The sequence below is a fragment of the Arabidopsis lyrata genome (assembly GCF_000004255.2).
Source record: "Arabidopsis lyrata subsp. lyrata unplaced genomic scaffold ARALYscaffold_206, whole genome shotgun sequence".
In the NCBI taxonomy this organism is placed as follows: Eukaryota; Viridiplantae; Streptophyta; class Magnoliopsida; order Brassicales; family Brassicaceae; genus Arabidopsis; species Arabidopsis lyrata.
In genome coordinates, this window is record NW_003302410.1 from 4,180 (window position 1) to 11,668 (window position 7,489).

Consider the following 7,489-nt stretch of genomic DNA (forward strand, 5'->3'; position numbering starts at 1 on the left):
TCGACCTTTCACACAAACAATATATTGCCTCAGCAACAATATCGTGAAAAAGGTTTTTACCACATATGCAAGTCTAAACTCTTGTTTTTGGGGAGGACTCCTCTGTAGAGAGTGCTAAGGAGTGAGGCTTTGGAGAAACCGTGATGAGAACATTGATTCTGATATGCTACTTGCTGAGCAAAACAATGAGTTATAAATAGTGAAATGAGACCTCCTGGTCCTACCCCATTATCAGAAGCCCGTTGGGCTGAAGAGCCTAAAGAAACTAAAGAGTCTAACCACGTCCAAAGAGATAAGTATCATGGCCACAGTCATGGTAAATGGAATGAACGTGGTAGAAGTGGAAAATATAATTTATATGATCAAGGAAACCATTCATATGGTTAAGGCCACCGACCCGACTTTGGTCGTAATCGAGGTAGGCCACGGTATACCCAAACCACAACACTCAAATAAACTTGTTTGCCACTGATGAGTAATGGGGAAACCATTGGACTAAGACGTGCAGGACACCTAAGCATCTCGTTGATCTCTATCAAGAGAGTTTGAAAAGAATCAAGAAGCTCATTTAGTTCATCACGATGGTGAAGAAGATTTCGACCATGAGATAGATGATTATGAGAATTCAATAAACGAAATATCTAAAGACATGGTTCATTAGCCAAATTGCGGGTATAGCTAAATTTAGTGAAGGCTAAGGGCAGGCCCATATTCCCAAGGGCACGCATCCTCAGATGCTTCATATTCACCTAGCTCAAGGGGGCTTGTTGAGTTTCAAAGAAATGTGTTTGAATGGTTTTCACATTGAAACTAAGGGTGAAGGGAACAAAGGATTCCCATATATTACTAAGAGCACCCAAGACCATGAGAAGGTCTTAGAGACTATACCCGCGTCATAGATCTTTACTATGCCAAGGTCAATATGATAAAGGCTAATAAAGTAAACAAATAAGGGTTTACTGAGAAATTCACTAATGGCATGACCGGCTTGGCCAGCCCAGTTCGAATATGATGCGTAAATTAATTCAAAGTTCTAAAGGGCACACTCTTAAAGAAAACCGAGTTTTCCCTAAGCACCACACGTGCATAGCCTGTTCACAAGGGAAGCTTATCACTCGACCTTCACCAGTCAAAGTGTCTAAAGAGACCTTACATTTTCTAGAACGACTTCAAGGAGACATATGTGGTCCGATCCATCCACCTTGTGGAACATTTCGGTACTTCATGGTTTTAATCGATGTATCGACCCGCTGGTCGCATGTTTGCCTATTGTCTTCTAGGAACCAAGCGTTTGTTAGGTTATTGGCCCAAATGATCAGATTGCGAGCCCATTTTCCAGATTTTCCTCTTAAGACCATACGTTTAGATAATGCTGGTGAATTCACTTCCCAAGCATTTAATGACTATTGTATGGCCATGGGGTAAGTGTGGAACATCCTGTGGCACATGTCCATACACAGAACGGATTAGCTGAATCCCTCATTAAACGAATTCAACTAATTGCTCGACCATTACTCATGAGGTCGCAGCTTCCGGTCTCAGCTTGGGGACATGCAGTTTTACACGCTGCTGAACTAATACGCATTCGGCCATCTAATGAGCATAGATATTCCCCATCCTAATTGCTAACGGGTCATGAGCCAGACGTTTCCCATCTAAAGACATTTGGGTGTGTCACCTATTTACCCATAGCACCACCACAGAGAGCAAATGATGGGACCTCAAAAGGAGATGGGAATATACGTTAAAAATGATTTTCCCACCATCATTAAGTATCTCGAGCCAAAGGCCAGATACAAGGATTGTCATCTCAATGAATCTGTTTTCCCAACACTGGGTGGAGAGACTAACAAGCTGGTCAAAGAACTTACATGGAATCAAACATCCTTCACATGGCAAGATCCTCGGACTCCATCAGAGATCCAAAAGACTATATATCTGCAAAAGCTAGCTAAAACAGTTGCCAAGATTCCTATAATGACCCAAAGAGAGTAACAAAATCGTACATACCAGCTTGTAATGCACCAGTACGTATTGATGTTCACAAGGAACACAATCAAGTTGCTACAGAGGCTACAACACGTAAGAAACGTGGTAGACCCAAAAGGTTCCAAAGACAAGAACCCTCGGAAATCAAAGAAAGGTGCAAGGGAAACCGAGAAGGTTCAAGAAACCATAGACATGGCCGGCTAATAGACATAACCCTAAGGTACCAATCAATGAGGTTTGGGACGCCAAACCTCAAGGTCCTGAAGGTGTAAAGAGATCTCTATAAACTATATCATGTCTAGAATACAATGGAACCGAAAAAATGTCGACATAAATGATAATATATTTGCGCACAAGGTAGCAACTGAAATGAATGAGGATCAGGAGCCCACGTCTATACTAGAGTGCACTCAAAGACCTGATTGATTAAAATGGTACAAGACCATAAAACGTGGAGCTAAGAATCATTAAGAAGAAGAATGTGTTTGGTCCAATACAAAGGACACCATTCAATGTAAAGCCAGTGGGACAAATGAGTCTTTGTGATAGTGTGAAATAAACATAGTGAAAGCGTGATATATCAGACACGGCTTGTCGCACAAGGATTCACACAAAGACCAGAAATAGAGGAGATATACTCCCCTGTGGTGGATGCTAAGACATTTAAATTTTTGCTAATTCTGGCTATATAAAAGAAAAAGATTTGCGGCTAATGGATGTAATGCCTGCATATTTATATAAGTCCACTGGATAATATATGAGATTACCAGAGGGTATTGAGCTCAAAGATAAGAAAGATTTTCGAGAACAGCACTGCATAAGGCTGGACAAATCCTTATATGGACTGAAACAAAGCGGACGTATGTGGTATAACCGGTTAAGCGAATATCTCATCAGAGAAGGCTATAAAAACGATCCGATCAGTCCATGTATTTTTATCAAGAAGTTTGCAAACAAAGGATTTGTAATCATAGCAGTGTATATGAATGATTTAAACCTCTGGATAATCGCCCAAACAGTTGAGTATATCTAAAGAAAGAATCTCAATGAAAGACCTAGGCAATAATTAAGTTCTGTTTGGGATAACAACCTGAGTACGTGAATAATGGAATCCTTGTGCATCAAATGGCATACACTGAAAGAGTACTCAAGGAAATTTAATAAGGACCAGGCCCGCCCATTGACCAGGCCCAATGGTGGTGAGAAGCCTCAAATTGGATAGTGATCCATTCAGTCCGAAAATGCCATACCTCAGTGCCATAGGAGTTCTAATGAATTTGGCTAGACACACTAGACCAAACATTTGTTTTGCCGTGAGTCTCCTGTCTAAATTTAGTTCATGATCAACCCAAAGGCACTGGAAAGGTTTAAAGGAAGGTTTGGTTAAATTTTAAAGTTTATTCTTCCTGCGTTGTTTACTTGGGTTTATTCTATACTGATCTAACTAAAGAAGGTCCAGTTTGCTTTGGTTTAGTTTGATTTGCTGATGCAGGTTATTCATAAGATCAGATTATGGCATGGTCAATGAATAGGAACTACGTGTGGCTTGATCCCTTCCAAGGGTACGTAGGCAGCCTTCCTTAAGGCGCAGCTACTACTACATCAAAGACCATCATATTTGAAGACAACGCAGCCTGTATTGCTCAACTCAAGGACGGCTACACTAAGAGAGACCGGACGAAGCACATTTTGTCAAAGCTCTTATTCACTCATGAATTACAGAAGGACGGTCAGGTCAAAGTTCAACAGATCCTGTCAAGTGAGAATTCAGCCGACCTATTCACCAAATCATTGCTGACTTCAACGTTCCGGAAGCTCATTCATCAGATCGGGATGCACGGACTTAAGGATCTACAGTGATGCTCAAATCAGGGGGAGTAATGCGTGTTGTACTCTTTTTCCTTCACCATGGTTTTGTCCCACTGGGTTTTCCTGGTAAGGTTTTAATGAGGCAACATTCCCCAGCGCATTATAGAGATCCCGGTTTAGTATCGGGCACGGTTATGTCTTCCAAGGGGGAGTGTTATAAACCATATAGATGGACTCCATAACCGACCCATGGCCCATTAGGGTTTTACCTTATTCTCTGTATCCTGCTATTATCCTTGTATATATATCCCTTATTCTATTAATGAAATACACAGTTCACAACAATTATATATATAATTTCTCTAAGCGGAATTGTATAACTCGGTTAATTTAAAAAGTCAACAGAATCAGATCATTTGTTAAATAAAAATTAATCAAAATTTATATCTACTGTAGTGATTATTCAACTTTTGATCCTCTTGTTATTATGTGTCGTTATAAAAGTAAAATAAAAAGCTTATTCCATCCGATCCGCACCTTTCATTCTCTTTGTTATTATTTACTTCTTCTTTTTCACCTTTGCTTTGTTTTACAATGTAAATGACCTATTTTAAAATTTTACAGTTTAAATAACTAAATAGACAAAACAAAACAATAAGTATTATAATTTACCAAATCTCTTTTCTCTCCTCCGGGAAAACACTTTCGTGAGAGTAGAGTATGAAGATTTTTGTTTCATGTGCTCGAAAGAATGTTACAGTTTCTATTTTCTGTAACACTCTCCAAGCTGACCACTTTAGTAGCAATACATCCGCCGCATTATTCAAGAAAGCCATGGAAGAAGCCAAATCTTTAATTTGCCGAAAGTTTGATCCATCAACTACATTTTTTAAGTAAATATAAACTAACGTTTTCTAAACAAACGACTTCTTTCTCACGAATAGTTACTATCTCTAGCTCAAACCTTACTAAAGGTCTACGTTTAAGGGTCAATCTTTCAAATACATTTCTAGTCGTAAATTTTCCCAAGTCACCTTTTTCTAAAACAAAACCTTATGAGATACGTAACGAAGATCATCTACGCAACACAAAGGTTCATGTGAGCAAGTATTAGTAAGACATTGCAAAAAAAAAAAAAAAGAGAAAAGAAGGTTAAAACTTTAAGCGCATTTATCAATAAAAAAGAAACAAAAAGGTTAGAAGTTATCCATTGATCTTGTGAAAGAATAGGCAATTAGTGTCAAAACTTGCTAAATGGCCTCCTTATAAAAACAAGAAATGAGATAAAAAAAATTCACTTGTGCTATCTCAATTGATTCCCAGAATTACCATGTTCCTCACTCTCTCGCATTACAACTTCCACTACTTGCAATACTTGAAAACCCATTACAAAAAGTATGGTTCAAAATCCAGTTTAAGATTGTTGTTACTTAACGTTTGGATTTAGAAATGGAGGTGGGAACACTAAGCAATAATTACTTGGATCTGCATCGGTCAATGACTGTGATAACATATTTGTCTAGTGTCTAAGGCGTTGAAAAAGTTTCGGATACAAAGAAGGACAATACGGATTAAGGAAAAAAATTTAAAGACGCAAAAATATACTCAGAAAATTCACTAATTCAAGGATCTATACACGATCCAAAAACCTCTGAAGACAAATTTCTTAGCCCCTTGAGCATTATATTTTCTTTACAAGAAACCCACAACCTTAATGTCTAAAAATTAATACAAGCCTAAGTTCCATTCTATGGATCAGTATAAATCCTAATGGAAATTGCCATGTTTCATTTTATCGGTTAGTATTGTATTATTGGTGTGTCGTACGTTAAAACAAAACACATATTAGATTAAAATAATGTTGAACCTTTATGGGCGGTTAAGAAATTGCTAGAGTTGCGATAATTTTATCGGTTATTATTGTATTATTGGTGTGTCGTACGTTTATAATATGGACCAAAATTGATTAATATAATTTGGACAAGTGAGAAGTAAACTTGACTCTTTTTTTTTTTTTTGGTTCTACACAACTTTACATTGAGTATATTGATTTGCATGTTTAGTAACTTCTGATTTTGTTTAAAAAAAGACAAGTATTATATTTGTAAACAGAATTGTTTTAAAAGGGCTAAGGATCCTTTAAAAATAGGCAAAAGCCCATGAGCCCATCTTGGCTTTGTTCCCAAATTAGGTTTTCGTAAAATAAAAGAAAGATAACATCTTTCATATCCACCCACACACCTTCGTCTTCTTCTCCTCTCGAACAGATCTGAAAAATAATGCCGTGTTCTAAACTTTCGAATTTGGCACTCTCTTTCGATTCCGATGGGCTGCGTCCTCCAGAAACGCCGTTCAGCCGCTGCGTTATAGTCGTCCGTCGATGTTCAGGCCAATGGAGCCGATCATTTTCTCTATTCGCGGAGAGTCATCGTTCATCGTCGATGTCACCGTAAGTAATTTGTTTTTACTTTTTCTTTTTTTACCCCACAGATAAGTTTGGGTGCACTGTATCTACACTAGGTTGTTCCTATGGGATTTTTGCCCATTTCAAATTTTTTCACATCCGAAAGATTTTCCCTCTTCTCTTTAAATATCTCCCTCTCTTCTCCTAAAAACTTTCTAAACTTTCTCATTTTAATCCATCTGAATTCTCTCCAGCAGATTCTAATTTCTTCCTCTACTCCTCTCAACAATGGCGGCACCAAATCCTCCTCCTCATATTGGCCCTATTGGCCCTCTCCGTAGACCAGGCTGGTACAATCTCCAGACAATCCATGAAAATCACGGTATGGCTATCTAAAATTTCTTTCCGATTCATCATATGCTTTAATCATTTGTTTCCGATTCAATTTCATGAAATTATTCCTGAGATTAAGTTTGATAGCTTCATTTCGTTGCATGAAATTAAGTTTGATAGTCTGATTTGATTTCGATTCATGATATAGTTTTATTGTTGTTCTGAAATTTGAAATTCATGAAATGATTTCATGATATAGTTTGAATTTATCCACATAGAGGGACCCTGGATGGTGTGAGGTATACGGAGAGTACCAATTTTGTGAATGAAGCATATCGGCGGAGGGTCCACCGCAGGTCTCAGCTGTAAGTTTCCCAGGGAAAACAATTTTGTTATATACCTATTTTTAATACTAACTACTTGTTTCCTTTTCTCCCTGACAGCCATGGAACCTTGGCTGTCGTGCACTACCGCATCGTCTAGAGTTCACTTTTCTCCACCTCTTTCTAGAAAGAAGAGTATAATTCGGAGAAAGATGAAGATCGTCCAATAGTGATCTACGGATAGCTAACAAAAACTTATATATATATATATATCCACAGTTATAACTTCAGCTCTTTCTAGAAAAACTTATTTAGGATCTATATAGACGGTCGGTTATGTATTATCCACTATTATTACTTCAGCTCTTTTTACAAAAGCTTGCTTAGTATCTATATAGACGGTTATATATTATCCACAATTATTAACATCTTCTTTTTTTCTTGATAATTATTACTCCGCAAACTGTTTTCCATTCTTACTCGTATTGTTTTTTTATACAAACAATAACACAAAACAATAAACATAATTAAACCCCACAAATTTGTATGTTCTCTGACCAACTTAAAAACTTAATGCTTCCGAAACCGACACATATATCTTTACTCTAAACATTGACTTCACCCGTTCGGT

At 37.7% G+C, this 7,489-nt stretch overlaps 1 long non-coding RNA gene across 2 annotated transcripts; it reads left to right on the forward strand.

Moving 5' to 3' along the window:
• Positions 1–5,943: 5,943 nt before the first annotated feature.
• Positions 5,944–7,288, forward strand: LOC9298806. Of its 2 annotated transcripts, none has more exons than XR_002330213.1 (4): positions 5,944–6,247; positions 6,460–6,584; positions 6,814–6,900; positions 6,979–7,288. It is a non-coding gene; the product is annotated as an uncharacterized LOC9298806 (long non-coding RNA). The 2 variants fall into 2 exon arrangements; XR_002330211.1 differs by having other exon boundaries at positions 5,945–6,247; positions 6,795–6,900.
• The last annotated feature ends 201 nt before the right edge of the window (positions 7,289–7,489 follow it).